The sequence below is a fragment of the Chrysemys picta genome, chromosome 4 (genome assembly GCF_011386835.1).
Source record: "Chrysemys picta bellii isolate R12L10 chromosome 4, ASM1138683v2, whole genome shotgun sequence".
In the NCBI taxonomy this organism is placed as follows: domain Eukaryota; kingdom Metazoa; phylum Chordata; order Testudines; family Emydidae; genus Chrysemys; species Chrysemys picta.
In genome coordinates this window covers 88,975,745-88,997,079 of record NC_088794.1, presented here as the reverse complement: position 1 = coordinate 88,997,079, position 21,335 = coordinate 88,975,745, and the positions used below count along the sequence as shown (strand labels likewise).

At 42.5% G+C, this 21,335-nt stretch overlaps 1 protein-coding gene across 9 annotated transcripts in view; it reads left to right on the top strand.

The window, feature by feature from the left end:
• LOC103306399 (cytochrome c oxidase assembly protein COX16 homolog, mitochondrial) overlaps nucleotides 1-21,335 on the top strand; it is a 77,195-nt gene that overhangs the window by 23,007 nt on the left and 32,853 nt on the right. Inside the window, exon 3 of one of the 9 annotated variants that reach the window (XM_065592970.1) lies at nucleotides 18,700-18,953. The exons of the other annotated variants lie outside the window; for them this stretch is intronic. The gene's annotated coding sequence lies outside the window, so the exon portion shown is untranslated. The remainder of the gene's footprint in view (nucleotides 1-18,699; nucleotides 18,954-21,335) is intronic. 9 annotated transcript variants of the gene reach the window in all.

The following is a 21,335-nucleotide window of genomic DNA, read 5'->3' as shown; positions in this document are numbered from 1 at the left end:
TTAATCCTAAACTGTAGCACCAGGGTAGTCCCCTTATCCTGAATAGGGTTTGTCTACCTGGGTTTTTTTTCTTCAGTGTGACCACCACTGTTGCTGAGCTAACTGACAGCCAGATCAGCGTGAGGGTTTTCACTCCACAACAGTATTTGAGAGGAGCCTGCAGTAGAGCAGCTGGCCTTGTTGCAAGAATAATGCAACTAAGCACCACTTTCTTTTCTCACTGTTATGGTTTAATGAACAGACGACCCCATTAAGGACATTCCTAAGTTATTAATACCTTTCTAGCTTGTTGTCCGATACCAGGAGTTGGGAAGAAGGTTAGTGTGTGACATTTTTGCATTTGATAAAGTATTGCCATGCTAGCTAAAATGATGGCCTGAACAGTAATGTCAGTGTGTAACAGCCATTGAACTGACAGTGTCCCAACAACAGATGTTATAGCTATTTAGAGTAACTTCTTTGGGTTTGAGAGTGGTAAAAGCCCATCCTTTTCCTCAGCAAAAACATGTTTTAGAATGAGCTGAGCCATTTAAATTACCCAGGAGTCAGATAACGAGATTACTCACATTATGTCAGTACACTGAACATTCCAATTTGTTTATTTACCATGGGCCATATGTTGAGGTCCATAATCCTGCAAACTCCTCCTGAAACCAATGGGAGTTATGCCTGAGTAGGGACTTGAGGATTTGGCCTTCAGAAAAGAAAACTTCCATTGACACGCAAGTAATTTTTGCAATAAAAATCCAGATAACATTTAAATTGAACTCCTGTTAGGTTGCCTAATTATTCCCACTTCTGGGAAGATTAGATGCAAAGCAAAATTGCTTATAGGAAAAATAAATATCTTTATGCAAAAGTCCTATAGAATTTAATGGAGCAAAAGCAATGGCTTTGTATAGAAATTACTCTAAAAACCGTATAGACTTTAATAGAAAATGAGATCCTTTCTATATCATTTTTATTCCAACCAATATATTCAATTTAATAGTGAAACTTATTCCTGCTATAGAATTCCGTTGAATCCTTCAAAAACTTTATAGAAAAAAAATATTCTTCTCTATTAAATTCCAGGAAACTTTTCTGTAAGGACAGGAATTTGAACCTGAATATTTTTTTAATAGACAGGTACTGTAGCCATCCAAACCATGACATACCTTCTCTGAAGATCAAATTTTGGATCATCGAAACAGGAGACATAGGAATGTCTTTTCACAGCTGTCCTGTTGGCCATTTAGTTACTGCACTGTGCTGCGGGAGATCCAGCTTTGATTCCAAATGCCCCATTCTATTCTATATAGGTTTTTATACCATGTATATCACCATTGTATCTGAGTGCCTTCCAATAGTGCATTAAGCAATGTTTCCACTCATCTGTCACATGTGTGTTCTGTCATCTTCTCCCCAGAGTGAAAAGCCATTTTCCGATGCAGGCAACCAGTAGGGGAGGCAGTGATCAGCAGTACAAGTGCAGAAGCAGTACATTCAGCTCCAGGGAGAATGGCAGTGCTTTGAGCCCATCAGCTAATCCCTCTGACCAATTGAGTTGCATTTAGCCGTTGATTAGAGATGACTTGTAGGCTGTTCCAATGAGTAATTGTGCTATTGACAACTCTTAGGACTTTATTGTGAGGCTATGGCTACACTGGCGTTTTACAGCGCTGCAACTTTCCTGCTCAGGGGTGTGAAAAAACACCCCCCTGAGAGCAGCATGTTACAGCGCTGTAAAGCGCCAGTGTAAACGGTGCCCCAGTGCTGTAAGCTAATCCCCTCGTGGAGGTGGAGTACCTGCAGCTGCGGCAGCGCTTTGAAGTTTTGAGTGTAACCATGGCCTGAGTCTCACAATACTTGTTGTTATTAAAGCCCAGCTCCTGGAGTCAAGCGATTACATGAGAATTTCAGCTTTAATTTTACAAAAGGACAATTCTAGCCCTCATGGTTGTGGCGAAAAGCTGGAAAAAATGACCCCTACAGGCTCAGAAATTCAGAGGCAGGGGTTCTCAAACTGGGGTTGTGAGGTTATTACATGGGGGAGGGGAGGATTGTGAGCTGGCAGCATCCACCCCCAAACTCTGCTTTGCCTCCAGCGTTTATATTGGTGTTAAATGTAAAAAGAGGGGTTTAATTTATAAGGGGTGGTCGCACTTAGAGGCTTGCTGTGTGAAAGGAGTCACCAATACAAAAGTTTGAGAATCACTGTCCAAAGGCAAAGACAAAACCCAAATATTTACTATATTTTAAAATTTTAAGCAACTACATGATTTTGGGGGGGCTGACTCATTATTTTTGAACCCTTAGGATTGGCAATACTGCAGTGTGCCTATATTCAGGGTAGTCCCATTCATTTTTAGGGCTTCAGCCTATTGTTGGGGTCCCTGTTGTTGGCATTCAACCTGGTGGTTAAGGCACAGGAATGGGAGTCAAGAGACCATAGGTAGGCCCCATGATCTCTCTCGGTCCCCATCCAGGCAGGGTTTAAGTAACCCCTACTGACCTTAATAGGCATTTTACCTATATCCTGTTCAGAAAGAATTGGGCTCCTGGATTCTATTCCCAATGTGCAGCAGAATCCCTTTATGAACTTGGACAAGTCATTTAATTTCAATGAGTCTCAATTTCCCCATCTGTAAAATGGAGATGATAATGCTGCTGTATCTCATAGTGAGGTTTCAGAGTTTAATTAATTCACATGTTTTTAAAGTATTTTCAGATCTTCATATAGAAGGCACTATTTGAGTGTAAATTATTATTTCAGGTAGAAATTGCTCAAGTAATCTCCATTCAGTGATTTGGGTCAGGATGAGACAGATAAGGATGAAATGGGAGCACAAAGTTGACCAGTCCCTTTGGGATTAGATCAGGGCCAGGGACAGTGAAAGAGAATAGAAGTAAGGAAACGGAGGTTAACAGTGGACAAAATATTAATTCACAAGTGACCTTGTAAAAAACTTGTAGTTAGTAGATAAAGAAATGGTAAGAAGAGTAATGTGTGATAAGTTTGCAGCTGCAGCTTTGTTTACTAGCATATTTTGTATCTTATGGATAGTTTAGGATTTGTTTATGTAATGTATATGTGTTTAGTCTGCATCTGTAATCTCATGTATTATGTGCTTTTGGAATTGTGGGGCACCCTAACCCACCTCCTGATATTTGGGCATGATCAACTCATGTGTAGCTTTATGAAATGTCAATAAAGACACCTCAGTGACAAGACCTGATTCAAACCAAGCTTTTGGATTCCAAAGTATTGGATAAAGTGTTCTCCCAGAACCAGATGAGGTGTTCTGGGTAAGTGGAGTGGAAAAAGTCTCGGAGGGAATCTCAACAGGTATAAATCCAGCATGCATCTCAGGAGGGACCAGAAATCCAGTCTGGGAGTTTCTCCTTATCCCGAATGAATCATCAGAATGTAATAGGGACTGCCTGTTAGATACTATTTGTAAGCTTTATATCTAGTGGTTACTGTTTTTTCCTGAGATAGTCATATGTAAATTCTAGTCTGGATTTTTGTGCACTACAGACTCTGGCAATATCCTTGAAGCAGGAAGTGCCTGTTTCTCTTATGGGAAAATAAATATTCCCAGAAATGTACTTAATGTATGATGATCTGTGCGTCACTTTCCATTTTTTTGGAAAATGTGTTTCATGTGCGTTCTTCCTGTAAAACAAATGCAGCAGGTGAAATGAAGATAAGACCAAAGCTTTAAGTGCAAGTCAGTAGCATCAACAATACATGGATGAAACCATTTTTTTTTTCTAATCATGGAGTTTGGAATGTCAATATTTTATTACAATGTAAAATACATATGATAGCAACAATGTTTTGTAAGTTTCCAGGTTTTCTTCTGCCAGCAGGCATATTCCTAGCTGCTCTGATAGTTGTTGCCTCCTTTCTGTGAACTGCCCTTTTTTTTTCTTCCTTTGAAGACCTCCAGATGTGTTAGAAAATGCACTTTGTACACATTTTGTGTATAATGAAACTACACAAGAAACCTCTCTTTAGAGGCTTGGCATTAGGATTTAGCTGGCAGAGAAGGGAATTGAAATCAGTGAAGCTATGTAGATTTAAACCATCTGAGACTCTGGCCCTCTATCTTTGTGTCTCAGCAACACATTTTGTTCATAGGAAATCAATGAATTATGGTAGTAAGTCAATGGGTTATTATAAACCTATGGGATTGAAATAGCTCATTAGTAGCATATGGCGCCTTTCATCTCTGTCACTGGTACAGATCCAGCCCAGGAGAGTGACTGAAGGCCATTATAAGTTTTGTGTCAGTTCAGTTCCTAATAGATATCCACATCTTAAAAGCTACCATCACAATATACCTTCTTGCAGGCAAGTTTCAGCAGTGTGGCTAACGTCTGATGTCTTTCTCACGTTTAGAAGCATCTACCTAGAGCAGGGGTCGGCAGCCTTTCAGAAGTGGTGTGCCGAATCTTCATTTATTCACTCTAATTTAAAGTTTCGCGTGCCAGTAATACATTTTAATGTTTTTAGAAGGTCTCTTTCTATAAGTCTATAACCTATAACTAAACTGTTGTCGTATGTAAAGTAAATAAGATTTCAAAATGTTTAAGAAGCTTCATTTAAAATTAAATTAAAATGCAGAGCCCTCCAGACCGGTGGCCAGGACCCAGGCAGTTTGAGTGCCCCTGGAAATCAGCTCGTGTGCCGCCTTCAGCACATGTGCCATAGGTTGCCTACCCCTGATCTAGAGTTTAGGCAGGTGGATGGGGTGAAGATCATGCAACTACAGCTTGTCCTCAAGATAAACAGAGGACTTTATTCTTTAGCAAAGTCAGCCCAACACATCTCCATTTTTGCTTTTTCATTTTATTTATTTATTTATTTTTGTTCCATGCAATCAGTTTTCTTCTGAGTTCTGTGGAAGAGATGAGCCTTTTGTCCCATGTAGGTTTCGACTCACCTTCTGGAATTCAAGTAGGCCAATTCCCTTCACCAACATCATTTACTTAAAATTAAAAATAATATAATAAAACTCTTGAATAACTTATAACTCCATGTTTTTAGCAATCCATTGATCTAAAATATTTATTTTATTCACTGCCTAACTAAATCTAATTTTTTTATACATGCAGAAGCACTGTACACTAAATATTGTTACCAGGATGCTCTGTCAGCAAACTAGTATTGATGAATAGGCATTGGGAGAGAAGTGGAGGGTCTCTTTGCATTATTCCACTATATGTTGTTTTTTCCCTGAGGCACAGTGAGATTCTGGAAAGAGCTTTTCTCTGCCTGTCTGTCCCTTAATTTCATAGCAGGTTGTTTAAAAAGATCTGTGTATTTTTGTCTGAACACTCCCTATTTGGTGGGGGTCTTGGGGGATAGGAAAATAACTTCAGTTTGTCAGCTAGGGAACAGAGTCCTTGCATTGTCTGTCACTGAACTCTGAAGAATAATTAAGTCTTCTCATCTATCTGTGCTGCTTGTTTTTAATTGGTTTTCAGCAAGCTAATCGCACTAATGCCATGTGGCAGGGGATTGATGATGACTGCTGTTCATTTTTTTTTCTTTCTCCTTAAGCAGGTCAGGTTGGCCTGACTCTCTAGTCTAATAAAGACAAACATCAGCTAATTTCTTAGTGTAAGTTGATTTTTTCAGAGACTAAATTCATTAATGAGCTTGGCTGTAAGTCATTTAAAAAAATCACATTAAAATGTTGTTTGGTGGTTTAAAGGGCTTGTGAGAGGCACAAATTTATGAGTTCTTATTACAAAACCCAAAGCTGTGTCAGCCATTTGTCTGTATTTAATAGAGGCATTTTACTGAATTAAAACATACTTCTGTTTTCAAGCATTGCCTATTTGGTGGAGGATTTGAGGTAGTTTGATATTTTAGTACAGTAGCCTTGCTTCTGATTGGTGGGGGACATGATACTGTTATGATAGTTTTGCTTCTATTAGCAAAGGGATCTTGGATCCCATTATCTCATTTTAGTTCACAGTTCTGAATCATCCAAGTTAGTAAGTTCTGACTTGCAACATGAGAGGAATGAAAGGAGTTTTTCATACTCCATTTGTTAATCATACCAAGTGTTCAAGCATTAGCTCTTCCAAAAGGATTGTCTGGATGGGGAAGTCTGTTTATTTTCCCTCTCCCATTACAGAGTTTAGAGCCCAGCTACTAATGTTGAACTCCTGGACTTTCGCATAGGTTATGGCAGCAGCAGGAATCATTCTTTCACTTTCCTTGGCGTTCCTGGGCTTAACTGAGCCACTCCCTCTCTTTGCTGGATGCTTTCTTATTGAATTTAATGATACCATGCACTGGATTATGGATCAGCTGAGATTGTGCATCATTTTCCCCCAATTCAGAAAGGGACTAATACTGTTGCCCCTCCTCTCAGCTGTGGTGGAGATAGTAAGATTTTTGACTCTGTAGAGATCAACACCATCTGTGTGCCACAGGAGGGAGTTTTGGGGCCAGGTCTATGTGGTTCCACTGGTTATTGCTCCTGTAAAGGTCAGCAGCTCTACTACAACTCCTCCCAATACGCTATTGTGGAGTGAAAGCCCTCACTCTGATCTGGCTTCTCCTTAGCTCAGCAACAGTGGTGGTCGCACTGGAAAAAAACAAAAAAACAAAAAAAAAGTGGTAAACAAATCCTATTCAGGATAAGGGGAGTACCCTGGTGCTACACTTTAGGATTAAAACTTACTCTGCATCACAGTGGGAGACCTTCCAACAGGGCAATCTGGAGGGAGTAGTTTGCTCCCTCCCTGACCCTGTGTTATCTCCTTGCACCAAGCTTGACTACTTGTAGTTAATGCAGTAGGAGGCTTTGTCTTACGAGCCTGGCTGGATCTGACACCAATAGAATGTAGATGGGGAGAGGAAAAACTAGACCAGAACCACCCTAGTGAAACAGATTAAAAAGTTGATATATAAATGACAAGGCCATATGCCCCTTATAAATACCTAAAATAGACATAAGCCTCCTGGACAACAATCTTGTCAAACCAGGACATATGGTAACCCTAGTTGTGTAATAATACCAAGAGACCTTGATCATAATACATATGCTCAGTGGGGTAGAGTTAAGGTTGCTGTGTGAGCCTTAAAGCTTTGAATTAGCTGGCTTTTGTGATTTACAAAACTTTTAGTGCTGCACTAGTGTAATTTTTCTGAATGTGACCAAAGATCCTAGATAAGTCTTCAGTATCAAAGGTCTACCTCTTCAGACATATGCACACAAAAGTATGTGGACATTGCTGCTCATACCTGACTTCTACATAAAATGCCTTGATGTAGAGACACAGAACATAGAGTGTGCTTGTGCACTTACATAAAATGAGTGCATGCTTTTAAAGATTGGGCGTCAAGTGACTTGCCCAAGGTCACCAAGCTGTTCTTTGACAAAGCTGGGAATAGAAACAGGTCTCCCAGCCTTGTGCTTAAACACAAAAACATCTTTCCCTTATTAGTTTGCTTTATTTTTTCTTTATCAAAAATAGGTTCATATCAAATTACCTTGTAGAAATTGAGTTGGATATCATGCTAGCTGGAAATAACATCAGCATATATAATGCTGTTAGTTTTGAGGTGGTTAAATTTTCTGCAATACCAACAATTCTAGTTGGTTGCTTTGAGTTCTACTACACTTCCATAATTAATTAGTAGTCTTTTTCCATTGCAGTTGAAATGAACCCCTAGCATATAATTTATCTCAAAACACATTTTTGCTAAAGCATAATTTAATATTCAGCAGTGTTTCCCTTGGTCTTTTTCAAGTACTTATGATGCTTAGCAGCCTTTCACACACTGTATCTCCATTATTTGTCTTGTTTGGTAGACTGAAGCAGGGCCCTGGACCAATGTTCCCTCTAATTTTTCCCATCCATGTGCGGAATAAATTTTGTCATGTGCACCACAGTATGTGCGGATGTGAGCCACCAGCAGAAACAAAAAAAATCTAGATATATATATTTTTTTTAAAAAGTTACCATAGGGATAATTACTTCAGCCAGGACAGGTTAGGCATTTTAGAACTCACTACTCAAAGAATTAAATTTAAGGCAAGAGAAATAAACATTATGAAATGCATAGACCAGTCAAAACACTAAAATAACACACTTTAAGAGAATAAATGTACAAATAATATATGTGCATTGCAGGAGGTACCAAGAAGTAACAATAATATAAATATGTGTTGGGAGGTGAATGTGAAAGAGACTGTGTGTGTATCTCTCTCTGAGACAGAGCTGGCTGTTGGGGAAGTCTCAAACCATGCACTGTCTCTTTAAGAAAGGCACTCGCGCACCGATCAGACCGCTGCAGCTCCAATCCTGAGCCAAGCTGTCCCCTATCCCCTGCTGTGCGGAGATGGGGTACAGGGGCAAAGAGAGGGGGACACTGACATCAGTACCCCCCTGCTTTGCACAACCAGCAGGAGGGTCCCGAGAGCAGCAGCAGGACAGAGCAACATGGCTGCAAAGCAACAGGGGAAGAGGCACCTGAACACATGCTGCCGGATGTGTGCGCACTGTTTATCAACTGGGCGGCACTTGAATCGCTCCTGGGTGGCCGTCCAACCGTGCAGCTAGAAGGAACACAGCCCTGGACCCATTTTACTTGGCAGACTGTTATTGCAAAACAAGTGACAACAACATTAGATACCAGAGGAGTAGCTCAAAACTCAAGAACAGAAGCACTTTAAATGTAGAGCTGATGTATCGGTCCCTAGACTGTGAATTGTTTTAAGAGTTGTAGCCGTGTTGGTCCCAGGATTTCAGAGAAACAAGGTGGGTGAGGTAATATCTTTTATTGGACCAACTTCTGTTGGTGAAAGAGGCAAGCATTTGAGCTTACACAGAACTCTTCTGAAGAGAGATTACCTCATCTCTCTAACAGTTTTAAGAGTGAGCTGTGTCTAGATGACCTTACTTTTTATGTTTCTTTGTGGTTTTAATTTGGGTTTTTCTGTTGATGAATGTTCTGCAGAATTCTGAAGTAGCAGAACCCAAACCCTTTGGAAATACAATGGCAATTGAGAGGGGGAAAAAGAGAACCTGTCACTCTCTTCCAGTAGTTGTCCCTGAACTTGTCATTTACGGCTTCACTGGTGATTCAGGAGGTGACGCATTTCCCCTGGAGTCAGTGCTGAATCAGTACCACTGTGAGTGGTGTTAGGCAGTTGTAAGCTGCATCTTTTTGATAAGGTGCAAAAATGCAGCTTAGCTTTTAGAATGGTAAAGAGTCTAGGGTTTGGTATGATGTCATGTTTCACCTCTCTAGGAAGCTGCCTGATAAGAGCAGGAGAAAGGTGAACTTGCATTCTCTCCCCCAGTGGGGAAGTGGTAGTGGTCTGGTGTAACCCACACACCACCTGGGTGTGGTGCTCTGTCCCCTCTGTTCCTGGCCAATTGGAGCTGTGAAGCCAGCACTCTGGCCAGAGGCAGTCTGCAGAGCTGCCTGGTCGCGCCTCCACCTAGCAGCTGAGCGAGGGGGATGTTGCCGCTTCTGGGGAGACCCCCAGGTTAGCACTGCCCAGAGCCCCCCTCACCCCATCCCATGCCCCTGCCTCCTCCATGCCCAAACTATGCTCCTAGGGTCGGGGGGCTGAGACTGCCCCAGCAGTGGCCGGTGCGCCTGAGCTGCCCCGAGCCAGGCACAGCGGCCACTGCAGAAGTCATGGAAAGTCACGGAATCCATGACCTCCGTGACAAACTTGCAGCCTTACCTATGACTAAAGTCCTTAGTCAGTCAAAACTTGCATTAACTTTAATGGAAGTATTAACTTAGCTAAGATTACTGTATTGGGCCTCTACTGCTCAAAAATAGCATAATGGCCAGAGTGGAGAGAATCTGCTCCCTGCTTGGCTCTACTGTTAATAATAAAAAACTGTAAGTATGGCACTGTCTTCCTTGTGCTATTTATTTTTCTCTTTCATTTTGCTATAAATAGATAAATTGCATTTAAAAAAAGAGTCAAATTATCCAATTAATAAGAACACCTACTGGCAATGTGAGACAACTGGCAATTTTACCAGTTATGTTTAAATGTAATTAGATCTGATCTACCCAATCTAATCTTTCTAGGTATTTTAATGTACCCATCAGAGTGTTTGAGACACTGCCAACATGTACACTATTTTTTATTTAACAAAAAAAATATTCAAAATACAAATATCTTTTCAAGGGGATTATAGTTTAATTCTAAAGCATAAAATTCTACAAATATGTAGCAACTATTTTCCAAGGGTGTTGTGAGGACTAATTAGTTAATAAATCACTGTGAATATGAAAATCTGAGTGTTTAGTGTTAGGACAAAGTTGAGTTTATTTTTGTTACTGTAGAACTTCACTAGATGTCAGTATAGAAACCATTTTTACTTATACGCTGTTCAGTGAGCTTTGTAGAGAGTGTGGGTTTTTCTCCCTCTCAGTATAGCAGGAAAGTGAGCCAGTTTAATAAAAGGTCTAATTCCTTTAGCACGTACTACTTCAGGAAGTCATTACCATTTTCATGAAGTATGTTTTAGGATGGCAAAAACGTTACTTTAACACATCTGTTCTTTTAAAAAATAAAATCAATTTTTCCTTTTTTAGACCCTGATCAAGCATCCTTGATCAGGAAGGGTTCTTATGTCCTACTGAAGTCAATGAGAATTAAGCATGTACTTTAAATTTAAGCACATGCTTAATTATTTCCTGAATTGGGACTTTAGAGCCCTTGAAGTTAATTCTTCTAACGGGCATACTCCGTTGTCAAGTATTTCTTTTAAACGACTTCCTTTGCATATCTGCATTGGCTAGCTGCACAAAAGATAATGGGCCAGAACTTCTAGTATGTGGTGCCATTATTTTTGCTGCATTGTCAGTATAAACTGGACCCACCTTCAGTTAACTGACTCATGGGGGAAGTCATCAGTGCAAAGGTGGTCCTCCAGAAGCATAGAGCCAATGTAAAGGCTCTTATACCACTCCCCTTCTTTGCAGCTGGTATGGCAGTGCACAGAGGTGTTGTTGGAGGCATGGGGACGTAGCCAGGATGCTCCTGCGCCATGCTTATCTCCGGCTGCATTTTTATCTCCTGGAGTTGTTTGTCAAAATTAGAGCAGCCCTTAGGTTGCCCTAACTTGGCAGAAGGGAACTGGTGCTGTATAGAACGTTAGCATGATTAAGAGTGTAAAGGTGAAGTTTATGCCATAGTTGCACCTTCTCCCCATTACTGACTTGTACTGTGTGCACTTAGGCTGTAGCTCTGAATCTGACACATACATTAAAAAGCAACCTTTTAATAAATATTATGAAAAGTGACTCTGGGAGAACGGCATCCAGGCTAAGAGATGTTTTTTCAAACTGTTAGTCCTGCAAATTCATGCTGGGATCTGGGGATGCTTTCTTTCTTGCATATATTCACTAGTAATAAACAAGGAGTCTGGTGGCACCTTAAAGACTAACAGATTTATTAGGGCATCAGCTTTAGTGGGTAAAAAACACCTCACTTCTTCAGATGCATGGAGTAAAGTTACAGATGCAAGCATTATATAATGACACATGAAGAGAAGGGAGTACCTCACAAGTGGAGAACCAGTGAGACCCCTCCCCATCTATTATTGGGAGTGGACTACATCCACCCTGATCGAATTGGCCCTGTCAACACTGGTTCTCCACTTGTGAGGTACTCCCTTCTTTTCATGTGTCATTATATAATGCCTGCATCTGTAACTTTACTCCATGCATCTGAAGAAGTGAGGTTTTTTTACCCACTAAAGCTGATGCCCTAATAAATCTGTTAGCCTTTAAGGTGCCACCGGACTCCTTGTTGTTTTTGTGGATACAGACTAACACGGCTACCCCCTGATACTAGTAATAAAGATTGTCTTCAGTGACATGCGTGGCTCCATTGCCTTCACAAGGCTTGTGCAAGTGTATCTGATTAACCCTATAGTTAGTGCTTAGGAAATAATTCTGTTGATGCACAAAAAGGAATAGAATTTCAGATCACTCTCCCTTACCTGTGTTAGCTCTGCAGGGATAGAGGGAGTGCAAACTTTTTTTTTTTATCACTAATGAGCAGATATGTCTTTGAAAACACATTTTTACAGTTATTTTTCAGAGTGGAACGTTAGGTACCTTTGTATACCCTAAAAAAGATCAAACGTTTTAACAATAGGAGCCAGATACCAATGATGGGAAAATTAGAAATGCATAAAAACAGATTTTGAAAATATAAATGTCAGACAAAAATTAGCAGCAAAAGGAATTTTGTAGAGAGGTTTGTTAGATTAACAAAGAGTACTTGCAGATAAGATAGCATATGGTATAATCAACATTTAAAGATTTCAGTTCTTTTAGAAGGAAATATGAATGAATTTTTCATAAATTATACCCACTTTGAGGAGACAAGGAAAAAGGAGAGAGAGTTTTTGAAGCTCTGCCTTATATAACATTTCCTTTCTCTCAGCTGATACCCTAAGGGCATTTAGTTTAAATCCTGCACTTCAGGCTGTTTAAGTGGTTTGTAACAGGACAGGTACAGCATATTAAAGAGGCTTTACAAAGGCACCTTGAGGAATTGTCTTTTAATATTTTAAAGATGGGTGTCTTACTTTTCTCGCTCCCTTCCCTCCACCCATCACCATTTTATTTTAGCTGAGTCATCAAATTCTGCTGCAGCAGAACTCCAGAGTAAAATCCTACTGCGGGTTGTGCTATTTGTGAACAACACAACAGTCCACTTTTTGGCCTCAAAGGAAAGCACATGTGCCTGCTTTTTATTTCCTCTAGACTGAAATGAGGGCTAAGAGCACCAAGTCCCTTGATGAAAAAGGCAGGCTGAACAACTCTTGCCTTTCTCAAAATGCCTTGTGCTGGAGTATTGGGAAGTTGTGGCATTCATGGTCAGGTCTGCCTAATTCCTTAGAGAGATCTACACTTGCTTACATCTTTAGAAGGGGGATCACTGAAGGGCCAGAAATGCATGAAAAAGTGCACAAAAAGGCACAGCAAGTTCTTTCCTTCCTACCATTGGAGGTATAGAAAAATCAAGATGTAGTAAAGCTCAGGGGACTTGGCTTTGAAAGCTCCTTTTAGAGAGCTACGTCCTGCTGAGTCTGATCTGGGAAAGATGCATGGACAGTGCTTGGAATCTGTTAACCTTCAGGGCATGCTGCAAGGCCCACCTTTCCCCCCGCCCCCAAGGCATTTGGGGAGGATTGCAGGTCTTGTTGTTAGTAGTGGGGGTTATTTTATGTATTGGATCATATTTATTATACATGGGAAAGAACAGTCCATTGTATTAAAATGTTACTGTGAAATTAAATTTATTGGCTGGGTGCCCAGAGCTTGGGAAGGGGGCCTCTAGTTTTGTTTATATAAATCAAATAAATCAGTGTGCACCTAGAAATGAAGCAGAATGTGAGGGCATAGAAATAATTGATTAATTCCATGAGAACATTTTTTTTGAGATGAGGGCTGACAACCCCTGCCATTTCCCGATGGCCCACGTATGTGAGAAAAATATAGAAACATTTAAATATTATGCCAAACAGCTAGAGGGTGCTCAAGTAGCAGCCAAAGCACCCTCCATCCATCCCCTATTTCAGGCTCTGAGGGCAAATCTAGCAATAAGTTAAGTAGGGGGCAAATAAACACTCTCATTTGTGATCTTCAGCTTAGTATATTTTTAAAAATTGAGAGAAATAAGAAAAATAGCACCCACTATAAACTGACCAGGTCACAGTTAGAAGGGCCATAAGTCTTCATATCTTGGGGCACGAGTTGATCCCTCCCCATCTATGGTATTGCTAATTTGGATGCTTATGGCAGGGATTCTCAATTTTTTTTCATTATATGGACTGAAATTTAATAAATTGTCTCGTGCACAATTCCTTTTCCATTTCTGATTGCACAGACCACCTCCCTTCCCATTCCTGACCACATAACACCCCTGCAATTACAGCAGATGTTCACATGGAAAAATAGTAGGGAAGAACTTAATGTATTTTTAGCCTCTCTCAATGCAATTTGACAGCTGGAAATAAGGAGGAGTGCTGACACCACTTGACCAGCAGCTCTTGTCAGATCAGCAGTGCTCTATGGCTCACGTTTTGAGAACTGCTGCCTTACAGGGTTTTATATGCAATTTTCTGAATCATAAGCTTGGCTATTGTCAGCTATCAGTTGGACTACTGGTCCTTCCTTGTGTGGCAAGTTCGGAGTTCCTACATAGACCCACTTTTTTTTTTTTTTTTTTTTTTTTTTTTGGAGATGGGCCCAAACCATAAAGTTCAAATCTGGATTCAGAAGTCTCTGGTGGTTGGAGGTGGTCAGATCTAGAGTGATGAGATGGGCCCATCTCTATATTTTATACAGCTGAAATGATTAATACAGGGGTCGGCAACATTGGCATGCGGCTCGCCAGGGTAAGCACCCTGGCGGGCCAGGCCAGTTTTATTTATCTGCTGACGCGGCAGGTTCGGCCGATCGCGGCCCCCACTGGCCGCGGTTCGCTGTCCCGGGCCAATGGGGCCGGCGAGAAGCGGCATGGGTGAGCGATGTGCTGGCCGCGGTTCGCCGTCTCAGGCCGATGTGGGGTGGCGAAGCGGCACTGGCGAGCAATGTGGGGGCTGCGATTGGCCAAACCTGCCACATCAGCAGGTAAATAAAACTGGCCCGGCCCGCCAGGGTGCTTACCCTGGCGAGCCGCGTGCCAACGTTGCCGACCCCTGGATTAATATAATAAAACTAAAGAGTATTACAAAGAACTGTAGGTAAATGTATTTTGTAAATACCTTCTCTGTCTTTTCACTATATTACTTACACCCTTCCCTGCTGTTCCCTTGCCTCCTGGGAAGTAAAATAGCATCTAATTTAGTTGCTTCCGTGTAATTATACATTGCACTTTTAAGCTCTGGGATTTATCCCTTCTTGCCTGTAGCTTTTAAATCTGCTCATAAACCACAGTTCAGTAGCCTGATGTCAGAGATCCATGTGAAGAGGTTAAAGTGTATTTTCCCCCCTCTCCTTTCTCAAGAAAGATCCAACCTGGCTGAATCTCTGAAATGAATTGCTGTTTTGCCTTTTATAGGAGTAGAAGTATGATGTGTGAGCTCCAAGAAGCTGTTTCCCCACTTGTAAGGCTTCAACTGTTGCTACTCTGGATTATTTCAGATAATAAAGTACTTTGGGTGGAACAGAATTCATCTGGTTCTAGTGTACATGGTCACACTCTGGGCCTTGCCCTGGTGTTAGTCATACTCCAAAAGATTGTGTCCACTCTGCTTGTACTGGAGTGAGCAGGTAAAAAAAAAAAAAAGCTTGGTTTAAACCTTGTTCAGTAAATCCAACCACGAGAGTTTCTCTATTTACAGAATGAAAGTTGAAATCCTTTTTAACTTAGTATTGTTAAGTGGGGGATGGGAGGCAAGAAACTCATATTTTAGTAGTAAGAGTCCTAAATAATTAGTTTTAACACAGAAACATCTTCTGCTGCCCACTTGGAAAGATTTTATAGCCCATGAAGTTCTGAAGTACAAATATTTGGTCAGTGCTTGCCAATCTTTGGATGTAACTTTACCAGTTTACCAGATTAAAATCTAGTCAACATTACAGCTACTTATGCTAAAGGGAGCTGGTTCCAGCACAGTTGTACCCTTATGGAGTTTCATTTTGCAGTGTAGGTGGGCCCTTAACATTGGTCCCAAAAATGTCCTAAAGCCTAGATCTGCACCAGAGCCCCTGACCAGAAACGGTACATGTGTGCACACAAATAAATGTTACAATTACAACTAGAAGAGTGTGAGTTGCTGTTGCAAAAATTCATTTTTAAAACCCCCGTTCTAAGCTCATGTTTATAATTGGTTACTGTGATTCTACTCTGAACATTAGGAAAAAACTTCCCTTTCATCGTTTCTGGATGATGACTGGCAGCATCCGTTCCATTCTGCTTTGGATTCCTCCACTCAGTGTCAAAGGTCTTTTTTGGAAAGCTACCTCTTCCCTAGCCCTTGAGGCAGGGCCATCCCTAGGGGGCTTTGGGGCCCGGGGCGGAAGCGACATCACTTCCAGGACCAAACGTGCTGGGGGCAGGTAGGGGAGGCTGGATGAGGTGGTGCTCCTGCAAACAGCCAGGTGTGGCCCTGGCCACACTCTGGCCCCCACAGGGCCTTGCTTCAGCAGCACCACTGGGCTTCAGGGGACTGCGACCACACCACCCGCCTTCCTGGGGCTGGTGAGGCTGCGACGCTGCCGCCATGCACTCTCCCCCCCCGGTGCACTCTCCCTCTGGTGGAAGGGGTGGGGCTAGGGGTAACCTCCCCCAACCAGTGGTTCACCTGCTGCCCATGTGGCCCTAGCCCGTGGGGCCCGGAGCATTTGCCCTGATTCGCCATCCCCTAGGGTCAGCTCCGCCTTGAGGTAGTTAGTTGCATGCACAAATTTCACAGTCATCTCTCTGAGACTATTTTTTATTACTAGACTAAAGTGAGGCATGATGGTCACTCAGGATTAGCGTAAGGTGTTTAGCTTGGGAGTATTTTTAGTGTTAGCACAGTTAGTTATATTTGTGCCAAACAGCTTCTTGTCACAAACAAAAATTTCCTTTGGCTCAAAAGTACATGAAGAGGCCAACACTCTAGTAGCAGCATGTTGCAGGAGTCGCTGGGCTGACGGGCTGCAAGCACTGAAGTGCTTCACATTGCTCCCAAGTGACACCCTTCCTCCACCCCCAAAATCTGACCAGTGCTTGGAAGGGCATTTATCAGCTGGCTCCAGTTGGATAATGGCAGCCTTAAGCTAAAGAGTGGGGTACAGATTTTTAAAGGTATGTAGATACCGAAAGATGTAGACATGCACCTAGTAGGATTTCCAATGTATCTAGGCAGGTATTGATCTTCCAACTGATCTTAAATGCCTGGGCACTTCTGAAAATCCTGGGTTCCTGTCAGATCACTGCAGTTGAGTGTTGGGAAGGATAAAATTCAGAAATAAATGGAAGGGTAAATTGGGGCAGGTTTCTGGGGAAATAACTTGGTCTTCAATCAATTTTTTAGGATTTTTTTCATTTAAATAGTTTCAATGAACCTATGCAGTGCAAAACTCTCTGGCAAATAATGTTAATTTGAATGGGTCTTATATGTAAGTAGGCATTGTAGCAGGGTTGGGACTCACCACCTGGTGCCTCCTGCTGGTTGTCTCTGGGAATTAGCTCAGTCCAGTGGAGCGCCCTCTCCTTGTGGTGTCCCGTCCGTTGTCTCGCCCTTGGTTGGCGTGTGGACCCGCGTTGCTCATCAACTCGCAGCGTCCTTTTCCGGACCACTGCCCTCCGGCAGTGCCCCTCAGTCCATCCACACCCCCTTCCGAGGGGGGTTGATCAGCAGTCTCTCTACGCCCCAGCCGCCATGTCCAACCACACACCCCAAAGTCTAATCCCTCTTGTCAGGGATCTGGCGTAGTCTATGATGGCCGCTTCCTATGGCCAATGGCTGGGTGTACTGCAAGGGGGAAAGGGGGGGACCCAGGTCCGCCCGCTACTCTGGGTCCCGGCCCAGGGACCCTCTGGCGGCAGCCTTGCTGTCCTCCTTCTCTCCCCTCGTCTGTCCTCTTCCCTGGGCCGCTTCCCCTACGGCCCTTGCACCCACTAGGCCCTTCCCTTCAGGGTCTGCAGCCTGGCAGGCTATGGGCTAGAGCTCCCTTTTGTTCCCCGAGCCTGGCCAGCACTGTACTGTCCACGGTGCTAGTCTCCCACCTCTGGAGACAGACCTTCCCCTCTCAAAGGCCTGGGACAGACTGCCTGCTCTCTCCCTGAGCAGCCTTTTTATAGGGCTGAGCCTGGCCCTGATTGGCTGCCCGTCTGCGCAGGCTCACTGGCCTGCTGCAGCCTAAATTCACCAGGAGTGGGGCAGCCGCCCCACTACAGGCATTTTAAAAAAATACTTCCTAGAAAAGTAAAATACAAAGCCTGCTTTCTACCTTAAACCCATCTGAAAGGACTCCCTGAGGATTTGAAGGAATTCTTCAGTGGCATAGGAACACTGTGCCTCTTAACCCATGGTGCATTGGACACAGTCTTGTTCTTCCTGCACCTTGACAATCTCTGGCCACTAGAATGGCCCATAGGGGCTTCTGGTCAGCTGGTGTAATGCACAGCAGCCTCCGAGGTCAAGAAAGCAAAAATGTTGCATAGCTACCTTTGTGCACGCCCCCTTCCTTATCCAGGTGTGGAAGGATGGACTCCTGGATTTGATTGTTAGTTTCTCTCAGTGATTCCATTTCAAATGAGTCCATTTTATAAACCAAAGAACATTTTCAAGCTGCCAGGCCAGTGCTGCAAACTCCAACTGGGATCTGAGAATTCAGCAGAGCTTTGTCTGCATCAAGATTCTGCCCTCAAAATTCAGATGATGATTCTTTTGCTGATGTGTGCAGTAGAATAGATTCCAGCTCACTGTACTGTATTGGCTAGGCAAGGATAATGGAAATACAACTATGTTTGTGTCTGTGAAATGGGGAGGTCTGACTGCTTACAGGGAGATCTATAGAGTAAGGAGTTGCCATTGTCATTTTGACATAGTTACTTTCCTGGTCATAGCCATACTCTAAATGTTCTCTGATGGTGCTTGGTTATGGCTGACATGCTGTTCATAATTGTAGCATGTACTAATGAATGCTTTATTAGAGGGAAGATATGCCCATTCTGTCTTTCTTTCCTTTCCATAATGTTGCAGATGTGGTTCACTGAGACTTGGAGTCGTGGGAAGTGGAGCTTTGTAAGAGACGTTTTCTCCATGGTCAGCCATCAGGATCAATGCATTGGTTCCGAAGACATGTATTCTTGTTTAACTCTTCTGATTAGACCTGGTGACTGAAATGTGGGGTCTTGAAAGCAGGAGTTGAGAAAGTAGGGCAGAATCCTTGAAGTCTAGAATCATTCAACTTTGCTGGATTGGGTAAATGTGTGGGAAACAAAAAAATGGAAAAGGTAAGAGGGAATACTTATTTTATTGTCATTGCTGGGAATCTTCCTACAAAACAACTTTTATAACTTCAGTGGGTCAGCATGGGCTCCACAGGAGCCACACACAGAGTGTGTGCTCAGAATAGGATCTAGCCAGTCTCTCTAATTAAGGTACTGAATGAAATTCTTATTTATAATGAAGAAGCGTTTTCTGTGTACTTGCCAGTGAGCGTTAACAGAATAACATCTTGTGACGTTTCACTACATATTTATGAAAATATGCTTATTATATGAATATGACATAACTGAGATATGCAAGATGGCTCATGTAAGATATAATTGGAAAAGTTATGATTTACTGAATGTGATTATCCAATTCGTATGCCTGTGATATTTCTGTATCTGAACACTTGTTCTTCCACTGGGAGACAAAGGGTTCCTGCCATACACAAGAGCTATATAAAGCAGGGGAGTGACATCATCGTGGTTCTCCTCTGCCTCCCCACCCAAAGAGACAGTGAAAAACACCTGAAAGCAAGAACTGAATTGACGGGAGAAGGGTTGAACCCAGGCTGGGAGGGCGTCCGGTCTGAGAGTGGATATACCTGAAATCTCCAGCTGCAGGCCAGTGCAGCTGCCTTTCAATACTTTCTGTAATCTACCTGTGACAATATCTAGGGTGAGAAATTACATTTTGTAACCTGTTTCTTAAGTATATTGAGCTTAGCGTGCGTATTTCATTTTATTTGCTCAGTAATCTGCTTTGTTCTGACTTTTATCTCTTATATTCACTTAAAATTCACCTTTTGTAGTTAATAAACTTATTTCTTGGCTGTGCATACCTTCCTCCACATTGAGGGAGGAAGCGGATTTCATAACCTATCTTTGGGTCTGCACCCCAAGGAAGGGGGACACCTGAGTGCTGGGGCAAGTCCCTTACGCTGAGCCTTCCCAGAACTGATCTCAGTGTCTGTTTCATCCTGCAGTTTGGTGTGGCCCTGCCTGTGTGTGTGCTGGAGGAGGCTTAGTAGCATAGCTTGGCTCAAGCAAGACAGGTAAAAAGGGTACCCAGGCTGGCATAATGGTATCAGTGGTATCTCAGCACATCAGGTGGCATCCTAAGGGGGCAACCTGTTGCACATCTGCTTGAGCAATTTCAGGTGGCTTCTTTGGCTGACCAGGTTTATTTTGGGCAACATTGCTGTGACTGAGTCAAGCTAGTTACAAATTTGCAGGATTTCTGTGTCTTAGACTTAGATGCTCCCCTCTCCTTCCTCAGGTGGAGGGGAATTAATGCACAAGGAAGTGGGCTGAGAGCAGAGGGGGCCTGGAGTGGAGCAGCAGCAGTGATCCCCTGAGTTTTCACAAATGTAGCCATATGAACTAGAATCACTAGACATAAGTAAAATAAATCAGATAAATAGGGGATATTGAGATGTTTATGGTAACAGTCAAAACAAAAATAATCATATAGGTACATTTTGCCTGTTGTAATTGAAATAAAAACACAGATTGAACTATGTAGGTACTATAATGGGACTCACCACCATGATATCTGAGTGCCCCCCAGTCCCCGCTCCCTTCTCCATCTGGAGAAGTAGCTTGAAAAGCATAAGAATTAATTTCCACCTTCCCCTGTGTGTGTGCGGACTATGTGAAGAGCTATTGTGAGGACACTAAGGAGAAGTTTGCATTTAGCCCTGAGGTCCAGAGGTTTTTTCCTCTTGCTCCAGAGAGAGTTCTCTCTCCCGCAGTGTGGAGAGCGGAGCTTTTCACAGAAGCCTGTTTTGCTCACCGGACAGGCTTCTGCATTTTGTACCAGGTTAGCTTTTTTAGTCTGTCTGGCTTAATGCCCAGATGTAATGAGCTGCAGTAGAGTCTGGAAGTCACAAATACGTGTATTACAGTAGCTAGATCTGTGACTCATGCAAGGGGACTAAGGCCTGGTGTACATTTAAAAATTAGCTCAATCTAGCTACGTCCCACAGGGCTGTGAAAAATTCTGAGCACTGTAGTTAGGTTGACCTAATTCCCGGCGTAGATGCAGCTAAGTCGATGGAAGAATTCTTCTGTTGACCTCATTACTGCCTCTCGGAGAGGTGGATGTATTGTGTCACAGAAAAACTCCTTCCGTTGATGTAGAAAGCTTCTACATTACAGCACTACTGTGACAGAGCTGCAGTTCCATAGCTGTGCCACTGTAGCAGCTGTAGTGTAGACATGTCCTAAGTCTTCTAGCCATTCACAGATGGTAATGATAATTTTTCACAGCCACAGCTGTCTGAGCATCTTTTGGAACTTAGATATTCAAGAGGACCCCAAGGCTATATATTGACTTTACAGTCGGCAGTTAGGTGCCTTAGATCAAGGGAAATATTATGGAGGAGACAGGTGCTCAGAGCACCT